The sequence below is a fragment of the Mytilus californianus genome, unplaced genomic scaffold (genome assembly GCF_021869535.1).
Source record: "Mytilus californianus isolate M0D057914Y unplaced genomic scaffold, xbMytCali1.0.p SCAF_22, whole genome shotgun sequence".
NCBI classification, from domain to species: Eukaryota; Metazoa; Mollusca; class Bivalvia; order Mytilida; family Mytilidae; genus Mytilus; species Mytilus californianus.
The window spans coordinates 8,460,118-8,483,351 of NW_026262671.1; the positions used below are offsets into that span (position 1 = coordinate 8,460,118).

General features: G+C 32.0%; 1 long non-coding RNA gene across 1 annotated transcript; it reads right to left on the reverse strand.

Annotated features, from left to right (window-relative positions):
- Positions 1-19,840: 19,840 nt before the first annotated feature.
- LOC127732229 (uncharacterized) lies at positions 19,841-20,939 on the reverse strand. The gene is made up of 2 exons (XR_007996143.1): positions 20,726-20,939; positions 19,841-20,090 (listed from the first exon to the last, which is right to left on the reverse strand). It is a non-coding gene; the product is annotated as an uncharacterized LOC127732229 (long non-coding RNA).
- Between the last annotated feature and the right edge of the window lie 2,295 nt (positions 20,940-23,234).

Genomic DNA, 23,234 nt, shown 5'->3' on the forward strand with positions numbered 1-23,234 from the left:
TTTCTTAAATAAATACACAGATTCAAGTTCTTTGCATTTCCACCCATCGACGAGCATAAGACGTAATCAGAGAGTACACATGTTTTTGTTGTCGGTAAAATCGAATTTTTAAAATATAATTTAAATTCCTATGGATAATTTTTAAATTGTTCGTATTCAAAAATAAAAATTGCTGACGTCATTGATTAATATCTACAGAGCACCGTTAGTGCCATGTAAATATAAATATTTTCGTTGGACGGACATTTAATCTGGTGCGCACTAGTTTAAAAACTGGTGCGCACGATTTTAAACTGGCGTGCATGACTTTCTATCTCGTGCGCACGACCCTTCAATAATGTTCCGCACGATTTTCAAAATGGTGAGAAAAGGGTATATTTATTATGCGGTTACGTTTAGTTTATTTCATCTGAAGCCTTTTAACCGAACTATTTATTATGTTTCATTATCTTTGTATCTTCTTGATAACACGTAATTTAGCGGAAGAATATATATGCAGTGGCAAAATTTATGAGATCTGTTAGAATCGAGAAGTTAACATGCAGATAAAAGGGTCTTTCAAAGATATTTTGTTTGATGATTATTACAAATTATTACTTTAAATTCTATTTTAGCTTTTTAGACATGCATTAAAAAGAAATTATCTTGTTTATATTGAAATGACATGCTGAGATAAAAGGAATCACGGCGAACTTAAATATAGGTTCTATTATATCCACATTGTCTACTTTATATATTTTGTCTTGATGTTAATTTGCTTTTTTCTGCTAATGCTTTTTTGTTCAAATTGAATTAATGTATATTTAATATTTACAGATACATTTCCAATTAGTAATGCCAAAATAATAAACATCTTGCAATTAAGGGAACAAATTAAAACAGGCGCTTGATGGGGAAACAAGTAAAATAACATAGAACTCGAAGGAAAATTCAAAACGGAAAGTCCTTTTTATCAAATGGCAAAATCAAAAGCTTAATGAAGCCATTTCGACTTTCAATGTTTTGTTAATCTTTGAGCTTTTCGTTGTTAAATGGACAACATAGCGGGGAAAAAATTTACACGAAAAAGTGAAAAGGCGAAAATAAAAAGAGTGAAATGAAACAAAACGAATAATATCGGGCCAATAATTTTTCTCTTTATCGTGCAAATATTTTGACTTTTTTATTTCATTTTTTCACTTTCGTGTAAAATGAGATGTATAAATGTGGATTTTGTATAAACAGGGGACAATTTAAATCTTGATACATTGTATAGACAAATGTATATTGTTGTATAATGTATATGTTGCCCTCTTGATGTCTTTTGGGTTTTTATCTGCCGCTGTTTTCTGTCTGATTGTCTTTTTTTGTCTGATTTTCAAACATCTACGGTTTTATATATACAAAAGAAAAGCGGAATATATATACCAAAATGACATTCAAACACATCATTAATCGAAGACAAACTGACAACGGCACGGCAACAAAGCGTAAAACGACTAAAAGACAAGAAAGTTAACAGTCCACAACATACAACATAGAAAAATAAAACTGAGCAACAAACATCACAAAAACCATGGATAATCTATGGTGCTCCGGAAAAGTGAGGACATCCTGCTCCACACGTTGGACATGTTAAATCACATCACCGGATGATTATACAAACGAAATCGGTTAAAGAAAGGATTAACTTTGCCCTGGGGCTTCGTAAATTCCATAGGTACCTTCCTCATTATGAGGAACGAACATAACTTCAATGTTAATAAATCAATTTGTTGTATACTAGTGGCAGAACACAATCAATCGCCAGTTTACTATATTAAGCTTAAGGCATCAAGTATTATTAATTGAGAAAGGAGGGGGTCTAGCTTTTTCTAAAACATCTTAGCCAAAATTGTAAAATTCTTGTTTGTTTGTTTCAGTTTTACGTTAAATATCTTTATAGTTTTTATAGAATTGAAATATTTTGCCTGCTCCTGAAATAAAAAAAATCTCAGACTTACGCTTGCAAAAACAAATTACTCAACAATGAATAAAAAAACAAAGACCCCCAACTTAGGAACCTCCGAAACCATTGCAAGAAGCAACATTAATTATGGGACCAACTAATTGACATAATCTTACATGGAATGGAGGGAGAGAACACAATATACTTGTACTCAAAATAAATGAAACGTGACAATATTTTATGATAGAAAAACTAGACATTGCTTGAATGACATTTCTTAAAGTATAGTTTCGGTTGTCTTTCTTGTTGCTGAGAATGCGATTTGAATGAACGAACTGTTTTTTGTATACCGTCTAGAGAAAGTATATCGAGGAGACATGTTTAAACTGATCTATCAGAGTAGAATTCATCTGATGGTATTGTCTTTCCATCACTCTCATATCCTTTACGTCGCTAGTTTTTGTAATTTGTATTCTGTGTTGGCTTAAGTAATTCCTGCACGGTGTTTTAATTTCCCCAGAATGTTCATCACAGAACGACCCTTAGTTTTTTTCCTTTTTTCAAAATTGAATGAAAGGGGAGAAGATAAAAGAAGTCCGTTTAGCTGTAAATGATGTATACATACGTACATGTAGCCACGACAGGTCGGAATTGGTAAATTAAATCTATTATATAGAACATCTGTCAATTAATTAATAGCCAATAGAATCTCGACCAATCTAACCGACTGAATAACCGGTGACAAATATCAATTTCCAATTGTATTCTTAAAGGCGGTGTAAGATTAAATAAAAACGGTGAAAAATATTAACTTGCAATAGCATTTTTAATCGGTGTATGATTAGAATAAGAAGGACTCAGATTGGTGATTCCAGTAAGTAAGGATGTATGCAATTCTTCCTATATAACCACTCAATTGATCTAACTCAACTAATGCATAACTTCTAAGCTATGTTTTGTGGTTTGCAGATGTGGATAAAAAAAAGAAGGCGAGTTGTTCGAACCTATTTTCCTTGTTTTTTTTATTTGATTTACCGAATATAAAAAGTTAAACGGATATAAAAAAACCGCCGAATTTTCCCTTTAGATTAGCTTTTAGATTATGCATTAATTCTGCTGCACTGAAGAATCCTACCACAAAAAGATTTATCCAGTCTAAGAGTAAAGGTGAATTTTACTGTAGGATGATGAAGATGATGAATGGATGGCTGCTTAACGTCCAGTAGCAAATTAATATGCATATTCAGGACGAGAACATGTTAAGTAGTAGAGAATTGAAAAGAAGTAGTGGATTCGTAAACGATAATCAACGAGCGACTTTAGTCGCAAGTTGATTATCGTTCACGAATCCACTACTTCTTATCAATTCTCTAGCTTAACCCATTTCTAGTAAAAAGACTGTCTGTTTTATGTTTTGACAATGAATCAACGGAATTTCATAAAAATGATTTCGTATTTTGTCTTTTTTATTCTATAATAGCTGGAAATGATTATATCCACATGGTTCACGTCTATATTTAAGTTAACATAAGTTTGATATAACTTAAATGGGTTGTTAGCTCCCCTTTTTATTACCAGATTTAATACTTGTATATTTATATTTCATTTAATGTTTTTACATTACAAAGTATTTAAATTATATAGATTTTGGTATTTATGATTTATTCAAAAAGACATATGTAAATATACAGAATTTTTTAATCTTTTTTTGAATAGTAAAAAAAAAAACTAATTACCAAAATTTAGAAACCTTTCATTTTTACATATATTATTTAGCAACCTATGATTCTTTACAGCTGATTAAGGATTGCCTGCAATTTAACCGTATTAAGTCAAATACATGTATTTAACGTAGTTGCCATAATACTACAATTTTATGATGCTCCAGTAAGTGATGCTTTCCGAAATAAATAAAATAATTGCTGAAGGTCTTTTTTGAAAATTATACATGTATTTTGTTTAAACTGTTTCCCTTTCATTAAGTTTAGATTATTTTAACGTTATTACATTTGGCATCCATCGTAAACCAGTCAATAAACTAGTATTTTCTGTGGTACGCATTCTAAATCTCCAGCAGAATTGCTCGTGCTACAGATGTACAATGTATGATTATGTCAATTTTTTACTATTACATTCAAGCTGTTCATAGCGGCTGCCGTGATCGTCTAGTCGTTGGTATCAAAAGACACAACTGTGATATTAGCAGTGTCAAGTTCAAACCTTGTACCCGAATTGAAATTTTTCATTGCAATTTTTTTCTCGACAAAAATATTGTTTTATTCTTAGAGGTATTATATACTTCATATTCATTTTAAGGCGATGATTTTGTTTCTGGTTTTACGGTCAAGGAAGTAGTTTTACGGTCGTAGCTTATATATCACACTTTATTCAAACCAGAGTATGTTCAATGTTGACGTGATGTATATTTGGACCATTTATAATCAAACAAAGAAGAAAATATTGATAGTTCGATATCATTATAAGACTAAAACCTTAAGTAAGCATTTGCTATGATGAAAAGGAAAAGTCCTTGTACGTTAAAAGTGACATGTGTAATGGGCATATGGTTGTTTATCTTATCAAGGAACTGTACTAATATATACAATTCCTCGATTCTCTAGTGTTTAGAACTAGTGTGTAATAGCCACAATCGTATAAAGACCCATCGGTTCATAATAACGATGTTGAAAATCGACCAATGTTCAAACCTGACATCGTGAATAAACTCTTTTTTAAGATATTTCCATACTGCTATATAACTATACTCAAGAACGTTCAAATGTAGAACATAATCTTCCTTAAAAAATAACGCATAAAACAATTTACATAAATTTGAAAAGAACATGAACAAATCCAGACATAGTATAAATATTTTATTAGATAACAAAAGCGAATTATCTCTGAGATAGAAATACAGTTTATTGACATGTATTGACAGTTGTGCGCTTTAAGAGTGTTATTTAAATACTGATTTATGTCAGCACTCGTGGTATAGTGGTATCATGCACAGACTAAAGACTCTACTGGTTATGAAGAAAATACGCGAGAGTTCGAACCCTTCAAATGCCTCTCGTTTTTGAAAGGATAACAAATCGTAAGTTAAAAGTTTAAAGTTATGAAATAAGTTATCTTAAGTAAACGAAGTGGTCAGTGGATTCTTGAAAAATAATCTACTGTAAGAACAATAGACTGACGTCAGAGAAATGGGTTAATGTAATATGAATATTTACCCTGCTTTGTACTATACTGACACGCTGAGCCGGATTTTTAAGGTGCTAGTTCATAAGACAACAGTCCACAGAAAAACATGTCAACTTACCCAGACACATTATTCGAACCCAGAGCGTACTTACTTGCTCTTACTCCTTATTGCCGCGTGCTTAGCGGAGAACAGCAAGTAATGTAGGAGTTTAGTTAAATTACATGTAATTATGTTATTGGCCAAAAATTCGAGGAAGCAGGTGTAAGTGACAATTTTCAGTTAGATTTGTGTTGAACATGTGTGTAATCACAACGTTTCAAATCGCGAATAACAACATATTTTATCTAGATAGCCTTTATGCAACATGCCCAGAAGGGATGCTCAGAAAAAAAACACCCTATTAAAAAAATCTATGTGCAAATGGATCGTATCTAGCATTCTCTTTAACATTAATTTTTCATATGATAAGCATTCAAATATAAATTGAATTCTGATTTTGAGCGTATTTGTTTTCAATTGCAATAGATATCAAATGTAACTAGGGAAATCTAGAAAAGTGATACCGCTCAACGGTGATTCCCCTATACCTCTCATTTCAAATTTCAATTATTTCCATATAACAGATGAATTGAATTGTATATACCTTGATGTACATGTAGGTAAAGTTTCATTTAAATCGTAAGTGCGGTTTAGACGCAGCGATAATAAGATACAATGAAAGACATACGGACGGGCATGGCATGATAAATTTTAACTGTGTTCTAAAAATCTTAAAGAATTTTCAAGATGAAGTTACATGGATAATCCGGCTCACCTCCAACTTTTAGGTTTTGAGTTTTGGATATAAAAAGGGTTTCTAAGAAATGACGGTACAAAATAATTCCTATTATAGGTTGGGGATCCTGTAGACCGTCCAGGGGATCCTGTAGAACGCCCTATAGTATATACATGAAAAACAAACAACAGGGGATCCTATAGAACGTCTTATAGTAGATATATAATGTTGAGAAAACAGGGGATCCTGCCGACCGCCCAAGGGACCCTGAAAGCCCTATAGTCTATACATGAAAAACAAACAACAGTCAATCCTATAAAACTATAAAACGTCCTATAGTAGATATATAATGTTCAGACAACAGGGAATCCTATAGACTGCCCTGGGGATCCTGCAGACCGCCAAAGGGATATTTAACCCTATAGTATATACATGAAAAACAAACAACAGGGGATCCTATAGAACGTCCTATAGTAGATATATAATGTTGAGAAAACAGGGGATCCTGCAGACCGACCAAAGGATCCTATAGAAAGCCTCATAGTATATACATGATAAACAAACAACATGGGAACCTATAGAAGGTCCTATCTTAGATGCATAATTTCCAAACAACAGGGGATCATGTAGACCGTCAAGGGGATCCTATAGAAAGCCCTATAGTATATACATGATAAACAAACAAGAGGGGATCCTATAGAACGTCCTATAGTAGATATATAATGTTGAGAAAACAGGGGATCCTGCAGACCGACCAAGGGATCCTATAGAAAGTCTTATAGTATATACATGATAAACAAACAACATGGGAACCTATATAAGGTCCTGTCTTAAATGCATAATTTTCAAACAACAGGGGATCCTGCAGACCGCCCAAGGGATCCTATAGAACGCCTTATATACATGATATACAAACAACAGGGGAACCTATAGAAGGTCCTATCTTAGATGCATAATTTTCAAACAACAGGGGATCCTGTAGAACGCCCTATAGTATAAAAATGAAAAACAATCAACAGGGGATCTTGTAGAACGTCCTATAGTAGATATATAATGTTCAGACAACAGGGGGTCTTTGATTTCTGTTTTCTTTAAATTTTGATGGCATTTTACCTTATCATTGAAAATAGCGCGTATTCTGTAAATTTGTCTTGAACAAGATTTTACTATTAAATTTGTCTGCAGTTAAATGATTTCTTTATTTAGCATATCGTTCCTTTCTGTAATCAGTATTGTAATATCCAAGTTTTTTATTTTCCACAGTTATTCTTTATAATGTTGCCTCCCATAATTCTCTTTTCTTATAGTTGCTCATTTTCTCTATTCATTATGTTTGGGGGCCATTGTGTTTTTTTCTGTAAATCCTATCTAGACCCTCTCAGAATTAGACCTTGACATATTGCATACTAAATGTTGACCACTAAATGTCTTTTGATTATTTGCGTCGCTTGGTTGCTGTCTTACTGACGTATAATCATTATGGCTCCATTTATTTATATGATAAAAAGTATCTTAAGCATTGTGGTTAATATTTGGTTGGTAAACAATTACCGATGGTTTTATTCTCTATTTTACAATATCACTGAGGTTTCTTTTATGAAAATGAGATCCAAGATAAGTGCGGATAAAATGGAAAGACGTCCTGGAAAGACCGATATTACTTCTAAGTATAGACTTGTTCTAGAAAACACTATCAGAACTAAAACGGCATTATATGGGATAATATGAATGTCCTTTTTCTAATAAGAAAATGTGGTATAATTGCAAATGAGGCAACTATCCACCAAAGCTCTATTGACCTTCAACAATGCGAAAAACCCACACCGGATAGTCAGCTATAAAAGGTTGACCTACCTGGTTGACAAACAACCTAAATATGTCTTATCTATAGACCTACTTATGACAAAGTCAGTGCCTATATTTACATAATAAGAACATGTAATAGCTTAGTTATTGAACTTTCCGTGCTAATTTAACATGTCATAACTGAACATGTGGAACTCTAAATAGGTGCAACTAAACTAAACTTAAGCACTGGTTCTGTCATACTATGGTAAATGATACAAATGTTCACCATTTTCTGCTCTTTTGTCTGGTTGTTGCTTCTTTGACACATTCCCCTTTTCATTCTCTATTCTATTTCCAAGACTAAATATCAATCAATACACATCCAACGGATTTAGTGTAAAGAGTCCATAAACAGTCTGAGAAAAGCAAGACCTTTTGCAATGACACACTATAAGTATCTGTATCGACAGGATGTAGGATCATAAGTGTTTAGTTTGAATACATTTTATTTGCATTAAATGAGACACAAGTTAGTCAAACTTATACTCCTAAACAGTTTGTAACAATAGATTATATTTACAAAAATGCATACAAACAATACAATACATTATACATATTAGATTAAGATATGCAAAAATGATAATGTGTGAATAGTTGTACAAAGTATGTATATGTTCCGGCCCATATGAGTATTTGGACCGTACGCAATTGGTCATGACCATATGAGTATATACTCGTTTGGTTATTAACGGGCCGGACCATATGAGTATTTAGACCATATAGGTATTTTTCGTATAAATTTTAACTTCCTTAACAGACACAGCTCGTTCTCTGAACCAAAACCGGCACAACTTATTAACTGAAATCCTTTATCTTTGTTACATATTGTCTGAACCTTGGTATATTTGTTAATTGTCTTGCCCTCACTATCTCGAGTCAGTTTTAAGCACCTTTATGCTGTCGACAGTTTCGTCCGTACGTGAAACCACAGGTGTATGGGGCATGGACATTTCTCTCTCCAGGTGTATAGTATATAAATAACACATGGCTGAGAGGGTGATAGAGCAGATTGTTACCTCGAGAAAACATTATCAACTGAGGCGAAGCCAAGGTTTGACAATGTCTTTTCGAGGGGTAACAAACTGCTCTATCACCCTCTCAGATATGTGTTATTGTCCCCCGCATAACGCGTTGCGGGGGACATGGAAATACCGGGCGTCCGTCCGTGTATCCGTCTGTGTGTCCGTCCGTCCGGTCATGTTAGCGCTTCACAGGTACAATTCTTGCCAGATTTTTATAAAACTTATACTATAGGTTAATATCAGAAATATCTCGGGCAAGTTCTATAATGAAGCCGATCGACTTTTTTAAAAGAGTTGTGCCCCTTGGAAATATTAAATTTATTGAAAATGGCCTCGTTAGCGCTCACACGGGTACAATTCTTGCCAGATTTTTATAAAACTTATACTATAGGTTAATATCAGCAATATCTCGGAAAAGTTCTATAATGGTGGCCGATCGACTTTTTTTAAAAGAGTTATGACCTTTTGAAAATATAAAATATGTGCAACGCGGGGGACATTGGAACTCTGTTCTTATATTTAATTTATTATACTTAATGTTCTGTTATTACTGTCTATTAAATTTCAAATTCAAAGTAATAAACTATGACGTCTTGTATATAACAATTATCATTATTCAGTAAAGCGAACACTTGAGCAAGCGTCTCCGTGAAGGGTAATAGAGTATTTGCCATGGGATAGAGTAAATTGTCTCCCTCGTATTAACCAATCAAAATCTGGCATTTTGACGAAGTATAATAATTAGATTGTCTTTAATTTCTTCTAATTTCCAGTTATTTTCACTTAACTGATGTGTTCATACTCTTATTCATATGATTTTATAATAACAGTGGTTTCTACATAACAGAGGGGAAGCATGTATAAACTACTGTACTTGTAAATCGTATATTATTTCATGATAACGTATCATTATATTTTTATATATGGTAAGCATTCCACATTACATTTTTCCCATTTTGGTAAATTTTTGTTCATGATAAGATGGTGTTCAACACAGGATAGGTGCACAGCGCTGAAGTACGTTCATTATTCATTTTTCATTTTTCAAAATTCAATAATGAATAATGAAATAGTTCACTATTCACTATTCAATGTTAAGTGATGAATAATGAATAATGAAATAGTTTATGCTTCATTATTCAAGTTGAAGCGGTGAATAGTAAAATAAAAATAAAAAAAATTACTGTGACACTATAGCTATATCCCGTATTTCTAAATTAGTCTTTTTGGTGTTGTCTAACAAATATTCAAATTGATATCAGAAAAAATAAATAAAAACACTCTTTAAATTTTAATTTGATTTATTTATCTGGTTCTTAGTTTCGGAGGATAAACTAGTGGGTTTTCCTAACTATTTTTAACAGAAATTCCTTGGTTCAATGTATGGACGACCTGAATACCAAAACATACATGTATATATATATAAATTAAAATACTCTATGTGGTCTTTTTTTATTTGGTGTATAAATTTTTCCTCGATTAGGGGCTGACGGGTTGCAGCAGTCCATTCCATTATTCAAAATAAGCTATTTCTTAATGTTCACGCGTATTTCGATATTTAGGTCCTTCGTTAGTCCTCTAATATGCGTTTCGGAACATATTGACTATATACCTTTTGTTTCTCTCTTAATAAGCTTTCTAATGAGGTATAAGGTATATCTATAATAAGGGGCTAAAGGGTCGCTGCAGTCCATTCCATTATTCAAAATATCCATTACATTATTCAAAATTGGCTATTTCTTAATTTTCACGCGTATTTTGGCATTTAGGTCCTCAGTAACCCCTCTAATGGTCATTGCTGAACACTCGACTTGTTATATCTATAATTAGAGGATGAAGAATAGCAAAGGTCCAGTGAAAATAAAAAAAGAACACATAGAGTATTTTAATTCATATATATATGTTTTGGTATTCAGGTCGTCCATACATTGAACCAAGGAATTTCTGTTAGAAATAGTTAGGAAAACCTACTAGTTTATCCTCCGAAACTAAGAACCAGATAAATAAATCAAATTAAAATTTAAAGAGTGTTTTTATTTATTTTTTCTGATATCAATTTGAATATTTGTTAGATAACACCAAAAAGACTAATTTAGAAATACGGGATATAGCTATAGTGTCACAGTCTTTTTTTAATTTTTATTTCACTATTCACCGCTTCAACTTGACTAATGAAACATAAACTATTTCATTATTCATTATTCATCACTTAACATTGAATAGTGAATAGTGAACTATTTCATTATTCGTTATTGAATTTTGAATAATGAAAATGAATAATAAACGTACTTCAGCGCGGTGATAAGTGCCTTTATTTTGAATACTTCTTTTTACGTACAATGTTGCTAGATAATTATTGATAAATACTTGAAAAAGACAATATTACTTGAGTTGTTACTGCTTAGAATCATATAATACAAAAGACATATCAAGTTGAAATTTTGACAAAGCTTTGATATGCACTCTTGAAATACTACGAGATACTTAGTATTTCAGTTTGGTTTTTTGGCATGTTTAATTTAAAATTCAACATTTCAATAATTTTCCGGAAAAATCACAACTTCCAATCAAACGAGTAGAGATATTTTCACCCACTTCAAGTTATTTACAAGGTTGGAGGTTAAATTGTGTGGAACTATTGTGAAAGAATCAAAGGAGGCGTAAACAGTTTTCTTACCACTGCATATGCTTACAGGGAAAATATATACCGTTGATTTTTTTTTCAGTTCTGAAATGACGTTCTTGAAGCAGTGAATAACCGATTGTAAAAGAAAAATATTGAATCCAACCGCTCGTTTACATTAACGATGTTGCAAGACGAATTTACTGCTCAAAGGTGAAAAGGGGTCTCCAGAATAAAAATAATAACAAAAAATCTTATTTTCAATTACAAAACTAGCGCTTGGATTCAATATACATTTAGATAGAATTCTTGGTCTTGTTGGACTTGAATAAACTTTACTAAGCACAAATTACACCCATAAGAGGGTCAAGGGCAAATGTTTTTATATGGAAAAAGTTTGTCTTCATTTAAGGAATGACTGTAATATTTTTTCTGTCTATGAAGAAATAACAACAAAAATGTGGTGCACACTGAATAACCCGCGTAGCAGGTTATTTTAAAGTGTGCACCACATTTTTTATGTTATTTCGAATAAACAGAAAAAATATTACAGTCATTTCTTATAATTTAATTCTAAATTCCATTTTAAACCGTAGTAAACCATGGAAAAACGTTGATGACGTCACGGTCACATGACTAAATTATGTCTATGAGCTGATAAACAAAACAACGTCAGCCAACCAGAAGACGCGTTACATCCAAAATTAAATTATTTAAGGAATGACTGTAATATTTTTTCTGTCTATGAAGAAATAACATCAAAAATGTGGTGCACACTGAATAACCAGCGTAGCGGGTTATTTTAAAGTGTGCACCACATTTTTTATGTTATTTCGAATAGACAGAAAAAATATTACAGTCATTTCTTATAATTTAATTCTGAATTCGTTTTTTAAACCGGAGTAAACCATGAAAAAACGTTGATGACGTCACGATCACATGACAGAATTATGTCTATGAGCTGATAAACAAAACAACGTCAGCCAATCAGAAGACGCGTTACATCCAAAATTAAATTATTTTCAAGTAGTTCTGAATAAAAGTTGCTTGAAATATTCTTAACATAAGTCTTTAGTTTTCTTACTTCATACATATCTTTACAGCATTCTGGTTTTTTTGCATGTTAATATTCATTTCTTGCGTAGAATCTTTGATAAAAGTGGACCAGTTTACATAATGTATAACTTTCTTTTGGTATAGGTTTATGTTTTCAGAAATTTTTTCTCTTTAAGGAATGACTGTAATATTTTTTCTGTCTATGAAGAAATAACATCAAAAATGTGGTGCACAGTGAATAACCCGCGTAGCGGGTTATTTTAAAGTGTGCACCACATTTTTTATGTTATTTCGAATAGACAGAAAAAATATTACAGTCATTTCTTATAATTTAATTCTAAATTCCATTTTAAACCGTAGTAAACCATGAAAAAAACGTTGATGACGTCACGGTCACATGACAAAATTATGTCTATGAGCTGATAGACAAAACAACGTCAGCCAATCAGAAGACGCGTTACATTCAAAATTAAATTATAGCTAAATAAAGGATTGTTTGCGTTTTTATATATTTTTCTATTAGCTGTCTACTAAGTTCAACTTTAACCCCTAAATTAGAGGATGTCTTTTTTGTACCTATAATATATCTAAAGAAATAACTACGAACCTTTCAAAGGGAGTCCTGTCCATATATGGAAATTATAGATATCTTTGTTTAGGATTTTGGGATTTTAATTTGCCTTTAGCTTTATAATAAGAATAATATGTATCCATGTATAATATTTCTACACTATATGTCTGGGAATTAGTTTTTTTCCCAGGGTTTTAATCATTCTTTGATTTAAGATACTGCTAAATACTTTGGATATACAGTTGAATGTGGAAATTACTCTATAATTACTCGGATTGCATTTGTCACCTGATGTATGTACTAAAGTTATATACGCAGAATTTCATTGAGAGGCGAAAGATACCAAAAGGGAATTCAAACTCGTAAGTCGAAAACAAACTGACAACGCCATGGCAAATAACGAAAAACAACAAATATAAACAACAGTACACAAAACACAATATAGAAAATTAAAGACTGAGCAACTCGAACCCCACCAAAAACCGGGAGTAGTTGGATAGTATCCTGTGGTTAACATTTAAGATTAAGTAAATTGACGTCTGGGTTGAAATAAATAGTATCTTCTATATATCTTAAGTTGTTTAAATTATTTACTTTTTCCTTGATTTTGAAAATATCATATTGTGCTTTCACTGTTCCTTGACAGTTCTTTTAAATCTTCATCTCCACAAATATTTTTGTTGTCTTGTGATCTTAGTTTTTTCAAGTTCCAGTATTCTCGCGGATTCTTATTCAGTGAATCTGAAAGTTTGAGTTTCGTTTTTGGGATGTACAAGTAACCGTCCACGTCTACTCTGTGTTTTTGTTAGATATATTTCTATTTGTATCCATCTGATGAGTTAAGCCTTTTTCAATTGATTTTTATAGTTTGTTCTTATGTTGTACTGTTACACCACTGTCCCAGGTTAGGGGATGGTTGAGCGCTCACAAACATGTTTAACCCCGCCACATTATTTATGTGCCTGTCCCAAGTCAGGAGCCTGTAGTTCAGTGGTTGCCGTTGGTTCATGTTTGTCATATTTGTTTTTCGTAAATTGGTTTGTTATAGATTAGGCCGTTAGTTTTCTAAATTGAATTGTTTCATATTTTTCATGTCGGGGCCTTTTATAGCCGACCATACGGTATGGGTTTTTCTTATGGTTGAAGGCCGTACTGTTGCCTATAATTGCTTACATCAACTTCATTTAAACTTTGGTGGATAGTTGTCTCATTGGTAATCATACCACATCTCCTTATTTTTATATAGAATTTCTTTTAATATTCTATTGTTTTATGTATTCCTTAGATGTATTTTTTTTATGTATTCCTTATATGTTTTATTTTAAATGCGTTTCCTTAATATATGTATGTGTTTTAAATATGTTATTCAAAACTATTATATACAATATATTGTTTGAAAGTCGGATATTAAAACAAAAAATGAAAATATCCCTTCATATGGGGTACGGACACTGGGACGGGCATATATATGCTTCTGTGAAGGTCGAAATACAATAAAACTTTTACATTTTACGTTCCTCGATATCATGTTTCTATGAAGATGCGTGTGTGCTGTAATAAGTTTGCATCTAATAAGATATTAAAGAAATCAAGATTTAAGTTTGTCATAATAGAAGATCGGTAGGTAATTGCAAATTGTGTCAAAGGATATAAATGAAAACGAAAATTGAATTGCCTGAATTTGACGAATGACTTGACGAAATTGAGGGATTCACGAACACGCATTATCACTGTTGTATCAATCAGATGTTTAAATTTTCTTTAAACAAGCTGGTAATATTACTAGATACGAATTTTAAATTCTTCGTAATGAAAGTACATACACATATGTATGCTATTTGGATTTATATGTTTAGATTTTTATAGTGAATGTATTCCAAAGTCTTATTTTCGATTATTGGAACAGTCTAGTTTTCAAAATGTTAATTATAAATATAGTACCAGCTACATGTCTTACTTTTACCTTTGTTATATCTATGTTCATTTCATTTTATTTCCATTACAGAAAAAAGGGGGAACTTTAAAATATTCTATCTTAATGTTATTCATTTCTTTTTCAAAGAAATTAGGACATTGAGTTCCTTTGGTTCTTTTGCTATTTGGTGCTTTATATAAGTTAAAATTTAACTTTGTGCTTTGTTTAAGAAAAGTAAGTGATTATCATCTATATATGTTTTAAAGGCAAATGGCAGACGACACGGTACCAAAGACTATAGCAGTATAAATTTTGATTTATAGTTCAGAAATTTCTTTTTAAACTGACTTCATTATAAACTTAAATCAAAGTACTAACGTACTGTTAACTCGGATGAACCTAAGAGCTAATGGCTTGCGAATAAATCATGCAGATGTCCATTTCCATGTAGACTGAAAGAAGAAATTGCAGTTGTTTCTTACGTCGAGTGTGAAAAATTTCAGCCACATTAAGACAAATATAACATTTAATCAATTGGCTAGGTTCCATGGTCACAGAGGATCGAAAGAGATAATGCATTCAATGAATGTTCTCATTTCAATCAGACCTGATTGTGTATAAAACAGTCAAACAGACACCCTTTCCCAATACGCGACTGGAGAAGTTTAAGTGACTATAATTCTATACTCATGTGCCCCTTTCTTGTGTAAACAGTATGCGTTGGTTGTCCCTTTTCCTTAAATTTTCACAGCGTAGACCTTTCATATTTTCAACAGTCTTTTTTGTTCTAGTGTTAGATAGTTCTAATTTTAAAAGCAAGACATCATTTATTTTCTAAATCATGCCATGATCCAACCAATGCATAACGTTTTAAATTCATGTATTTTACCCAATTTTTATAATAGTAATTGTTTTATTTATCTTGATGCATTGTTCGAAAGAGGTAAATCACATATACCTAATATTTAGGTTCTTTATACTAAATCAGTAGTGGATCAGCGAACTATTAAAAAGGGGAAGCGGTTACGTGTAGAATAAGGGAGGAGGAAGGCGCCAAACCTTATATTATACTGTTTTATACATTCAACACTCATAAGACGAAGAAAAATGACAACGTCATGGCAAAAACAAAGACACAGAAAAGAAAAACATGTCCACAAAACACTACATAAAAACTTGAGCAACACGAACCCCACCAGAACCTGGGGGTGGGGGTGGGGGTGTCTCATGTGCTCCGGAAGGGTAAGCAGAATTAGCAGATCCTTCTCCACTATTTCTAGGCTTTAAAATCTTAACATCGTTGAGAACTAAATGGAATCTGATGTTCAGTAGTTGTCGTTTGTTGATGTGGTTCATAAGCGTTTCTCGTTTCTCGTTTTTGTCGAGCCTTCAACTTTAGTCGAAAAAGCGAGACATAGCGATCCTACATTCCGTCGGCGTCGGCGTCGTCGTCGTCGTCGTCGTCGTCGTCGTCGGCGGCGGCGTCCACAAATATTCACTCTGTGGTTAAAGTTTTTGAAATTTTAATAACTTTCTTAAACTATCCTGGATTTCTACCAAACTTGGACAGAAGATTGTTTATGATCATAAGATAGTATCCAGAAGTAAATTTTGTAAAAATAAAATTCCTGTTTTTCAGTATTTTACTTGTAAATGGACTTAGTTTTTCTGCCGGGAAACATTACATTCACTCTGTGGTTAAAGTTTTTAAAATTTTAATAACTTTCTTAAACTATCCTGGATTTGTACCAAACTTGGACAGAAGCTTGTTTATGATCATAAGATAGTATCCAGAAGTAAATTTTGTAAAAAATAAATCCTGTTTATCCGTATTTCACTTATGATGAACTTAGTTTTTCTGCCAGTTAACATTACATTCACTCTGTGGTTAAAGTTTTTAAAATTTTATAACTTTCTTAAACTATCCTGGATTTGTACCAAACTTGGACAGAAGCTTGTTTATGATCAAAAGCAAGTATCTAGAAGGAAATTTTGTAAAAATTTATTTCCTGTTTTTCCGTATATTACTTATAAATGGACTTAGTTTTTCTTCCAGTTAACATTACATACAGTCTGCAGTTAAAGTTTTTAAAACATTTATTAGATTCATAAACCATCCTGGATTTTTACCAAACTTGGATAGAAGCTTCTTACAATAAAAAAAAAAGTATCTAGAGGAAAATTTTTAATAATTGTTTACCCATTTTTGTTGGGCCTGCGACTAACAGCAAAAGAAGGCGAGACACTGGGTTCCGCGGAACCCTTACGAATTTTTTATTCATTTTCACTTGTTCAAGGGTTGGCTTAGGTATTGACACATGGTCACCTCGACTTATCCCGTTCGGCTGTTAAACTCATGAAGTTCATTTTAAATCAAACTTATCAGCTGGTATAATAATTTGCCGTATTGCGAAAGTTTGTCAGTATGAAGCATGTGCAGTGTAATAAAAAATTAAATTGTTTTATTTAAGGATCGTTTGTTTGAGTTTAGAAATCTAAAAATTGGTTTCCTCTGAGTTGTTATTTTATTACAAATTATAAAATCCGCAAGTTAAATCTGTCAAATTTCCTTGTGCAAAAGTCTACAGACTGACATCCAATCAATAGAGCTTTATTGCGAAAAAAAATTGATAATAATAGTTAAGATGATAAAACACCTATAAAAGATTTACATTTAACGTGGAATGGTGAGCCATAGTTATTCCTTGACTGAAAAGTAGGATTTAGATATACTTAGCCCACCCAAAAAAGAAGAAATTCCATAAGTATATCAGGAAAATAACTGTCATAGGTTCTTGCGAGAAAAAGTAACAAAATGAATAAAAACTTAGAAAATGGATTATAGTGTGAAAAACTGTATTGTTACGTTACTGTCGAAGGAACATTTATCCAAATTCCATTCTTATTGCTCTCGGAAAAAAATGTGCCATTTTGTTATAAGATCATGTTGACTATCGGATTGGTCAAATCGGATCCAAAATGATTTGTCTAGATTACAAAAAAAGTACTATATCACTGGCATTCACATTTTACTCCGAACTGAACACCACTGTCACTATACTACATAAAAGTCTTAAATATATTAATATGCAGCCGATGCGGGAAGGGGACTCAGTAATTTAAATGTCATTTAAACATAAAACAAAATTGTGTTTTAAAAAGGCTGGATTGATACCAGATCAAACAAGATGACACCTTATGGTGTAGATATGGTATATATATCAAGATTCTGAGTGCTAGTCCTTTACATTTTTATAGGGCCATTTTAAATGGAACATTACAGGCATAAGTAGTTTAATGGCAGTGACCACTGTACACCTTTTGGAAACATATTTATTAATGTCAAGACTTAAATAGTAAAATTATTATTTTTAGTAGAATTTTGTCCAACATAATGATTTTTAAATAATTAACACACTTTACTTACTCATTAAATTTCAGACACTAAAAGTTGTCCAAAATAGCCTGTGGCACTAATGGCTCCGAACATAATACCTTGATTACAATTCAATTTACACGTCGTCTGCGGCGTCCACAAATATTCACTCTGTGGTTAAAGTTTTTGAAATTTTAATAACTTTCTTAAACTATCCTGGATTTGTACCAAACTTGGACAGAAGCTTGTTTATGATCAAAAGCTAGTATCTAGAAGGAAATTTTGTTAAAGTTTTGTACCTGTTTATCCGTATTTTACTTATAAATAGTTTTAGTTTTTCTGCGAGTTAACATTTACATTCACTCTGTGGTTAAAGTTTTTAAAATTTTATAACTTTCTTAAACTATCCTGGATTTGTACCAAACTTGGACAGAAGCTTGTTTATGATCAAAAGCAAGTATCTAGAAGGACATTTTGTAAAAATTTATTTCCTGTTTTTCCGTATATTACTTATAAATGGACTTAGTTTTTCTTCCAGTTAACATTAAATACAGTCTGCAGTTAAAGTTTTTAAAACATTTATTAGATTCATAAACTATCCTGGATTTATACCAAACTTTGACAGAAGCTTCTTACAATCAAAAGATAGTATCTAAAGGAATATTTTTATTGATTTTTTTCCTCATTTTTGTTGAGCCTGTGATTAACAGCAAAAGTAGGCGAGACACTGGGTTCCGCGGAACCCTTACGAATTTTTTATATAGATTAGACCGTTGGTTTTCCCGTTTGAATGGTTTTACACTAGTAATTTTTGGGGCCCTTTATAGCTTGCTGTTCGGTGTGAGCTAATGCTCCGTGTTGAAGACCGAACTTTGATCTATAATGGTTTACTTTTATAAATTTTGACTTGGAAGGAGAGTTGTCTCATTGGCACTCATACCACATCTTCTTATATCTATTTACATTTCAATACTCGATTAAGATCTTGACATTTATAGCATAGACACCCCTCTTTTTTGAAGACCGTATGTTTATTGCGTGAGTGCATGCGTTTGTACGTGCGGATTCATACTCAAGATTGATTTGACTTTAAAATCAAAGAGGTAGTGCCAATATTCCCCGAACTTATTTCACTATAGGGCCGCGTTTCAAAAGGTATGTCAATCTTTAATCAATGTAATAGTTTCACAACTCCATGTGGGCACTTTGAGAATCTTACAATATTATGGCCAAGTTCTAAATGCCTGAAGATAGCCTTAAACCGCAAGTTTGGCAGAATTTATCAAATTTTGATTATTTATCCAAAAATATATACGAAAGGTATCCATAACCTAAATCAAAATTATGTTGGAATTACAGTTATGAATTGCATATTTCATGCTATTTCCTAGAATTAATCAGGAAACAGAATATATACATAAGTTTCAAGTTAAATGATAAGATAATATTTTCAATAAATTTGAAAATCAACACCAATCAACAGTTCACAACTTTTCCTCATAAAAAATATCTCAGTTCAATATACCTATCTTAAGTGTCATTTATTTAAGTCATAATCACAAACTTCCAATAAAAATTAAAATAACCCTGTGCTATGTAATCATTGAAACAGTTTTTTTTTTTCATTCAAAGTTCCAATTCTAGATTTTGTTATACAGAGTCTTTCACGACATTGACCAGTTCTGTTTGTAGAGCCATCCTTTCCTGTTGTTTCCTCTCTACATCTTCGGTCGATTTGGTTATAAGCTGGGTAATATCTGATGTTGAAAATCGAACTGAAATTAAAAAAAAAGAATCAAATGGTATGACCATGCACATTAAAGTCACCTGCTTTTATACGGCTGTTATGAAATTTCCCAATAAATTTATGTTCAAAGCTTACATTGTCACCTAACATACAGTATGTACATTCAAACATGGAAGATAGTTAACATTTTCTCGTACATGTAAGACTGGTAGTGTAATAGGCAAGAGGTATGTACAATATAGTGATGAATTAACAAATTAAATAGCTATTTTTTTTCAAAGTATGATTTCAATCAATTTTCTCAATGAAATTTGATACAACTATTAAAGCAGAGAATAAGATATTTAGCCAGCCTGCATGCATGAATATATTATGCCAAAAGCAAATTAATCAGAAGAACTTGATGCATCCTAAAACCACCTGTTGTATGATTTGATTGATTGTTGTTGTTGAACAGTGATACACCCATTTGAAGATTTGATAATGGCACTTAATTTTGAATGCTTATTTATAGGTTTTGTATATACATTCTTCTGAAACTAGAAAAGAGCTTCATAATAAACTGTATGAAACTGCTACAATTTCTTTAGTTGCTTCAAATGTTAAAGTATTTACAAATTGTAGAACTTTTAGATATCTTTAACTAGCGAAAAAAAACATTACCCGCATTCAAAATCCATTTTTGCAGCTGGATGCAATTTACACTCCCATGTTTTACGGCACCATATAAAGTATCTTAGTGTTGGTTCAGGGAATGTATAGTTGTATGCAAGTTCTGTGAAGTACCATTCGTTTTTTTAATTGCCTTCCTGTCACCTGAAGACGTTCCCTAAATCCCATTATGACAGGAAGTCGTGTACAAGCAGTGGTGAAGTCCTAACCATAAATGATTGGCATCTGGGTCATAGAATTTTAACGCATCTGCAATAGATAATAATTTAAACACAAAGTTTATTTTAAGCATGATTAGGACACATTTGAAACAATTTTGTAAGCTTTTTTTAATTTATGAGACTACTGTTCAGACCATATAATGCAGGTTCATGTTTGACATGTTTCACTGATGCCTGGATAATACAGTATTGTATACATTCATTGATTGTTGTTTGCATAATACAGTGGCAAATATTTCATGCATTTTCAGGACGATATTTTAGAAACAAATGCAAAAAAATTGTGCAAAGTCTTCAGATAAATTGAATGCTAGTTAGTACCTTTTCATTCTTCTTTGACCACTTTTTTTATGATTCATCATCTGAATTAAGATTGATTGTTGTTCCTGGATGATCTGCTTCTAAAAATAGATGCATAGTTCACTGTGTGTTTTAGCTCACAAATCTGATTTTTATTGTTTGTCTTTTGTTTGCCCATAATCTACGATGAATAAGGAAGTACCCAACATTATTTCTTATTGGATAAATCCATGTATTAATGCAAAAATATGTTAATTTGTATTTGCATACATATATAACACTCGTGTATGTTTGACGTCACATCTTAATATCTTTAACCTTGCAAAGTTTGTCTGTATTAATGTTTGTATTTAATCTATACACACTTTTGTAGTCTAGACTTGGGACCATTTAAGCTTTACATATTAAATGAATACCTTGTTCAAGACTGTTTCTTGCCCACTACGTGTCTTTTGGTTGTTTTTGTAGGTGGGTTACTGTCTGATTGAAGTATACCATCCTATATTCATTTAAAAATAATTTTAGTCCTGTTTTAGGGTTGTTTAAGAGAGAAAATGGTTGAGGATTCATATTTTTTTGTTATTAAAGGGTAATTTATTCAACGTCTCGATTAAAAATGCACAGCTTAAAAGTAAATAGTGAGTTACCTGTACTCGGAGGTTTCTCTTGGTGTCATAGATGTGTCTGAAGTGTTTGACTCTGGTGTCAAAAATGTGCCTGAAATGCTTCCTTAGTGCTTGACGTGTATGACTCTGGTGTCAAAGATGTGCCTGAAGTTTTAGATTGTTGTGTCCGTGGTGTACCTGAAATAATTGGTTCTGCTGTCCACGATGGGACTGTAGAAATTGACACTGGTATCAAAGATGTGCCTGAAGTGCTGGAGGATAGACATTTTGGTAGTGGCTTTGAAAATTGACTACTAGTGTCTTATTGTTCCTTCCATTTACCATGTTTAACCTGGTGAATGATCTTGTTAACAAGGTTGTGTCTGTTGAGAGAAAAAAAAACTTGTATACATACCAAAGGTTGTAAGTGTTTAAATAAAATGTAAGATCACCCTTTTTAAAGTTTATTGTAGCACTTTTATGACCTAGCATATAAAAATATTAACGAAAGTTTATACTGCAAGTTGAAGAACTAATATTTCATTTGACTGCAATAGTAGGTGAACATATAAATAATATATATAAAAAAAAACCAACAACAAATGATATTAGAATTTCTTTGGATGCAGTGGTTTTGTTTTATATTTGTGATTATGATATACATATTATACTGTGTAGCAAATTCTTTTAATTTTTTGGCGTTGTCAATTATATATCTTCATAAATGCTTAAAAACCTTTGGCATGGATCTTTTTGACTATTTCATTGTCTGCAAAGACAGTGATTGTTTCTATATATATATATATCTTTATTTCTCAACAAACCAAATTACAATTGGTATAGAGATACACAACAATAAATATTACATAATGTATATGTACATATATACAAACGTTATATGGAAGCAAAGACGGTGATTGTTTCTCCATCAACAATTAATTCAACTTCTTCTTTTCCTTCTCAAAAAATAAAGAATCTTGTACTGTAAATTTATTTCTCTTTAATTTGAGCTATGAAAAAGCACCCTAATTAATTAATCAATTAATATTAATTGACTTGTACTGATGCTCAATGTCGTCAATCATGCGGAAGGAGATACCGGGAGTATTTTTAGCGTATTATGAGTAGAGAAAAGATGAAGAACTATTTGCTTTTACACCTTATCCCTATTTGTCCGCTATAACTAGACATCACAGACGTTCCCGTAAAAATTGTGACGTCACTAGATAAAACTTCTGTCGCCAAATAGGAAAATTGTTTTGGAACGACGTAACTACTTCGAGTATTGCACACAAATAACTATAAGAGATCTATCACAGCTTATTAAAAAATCCGGCATCACAGGCACACCGACGAAGGAAAATCAAGTACTAG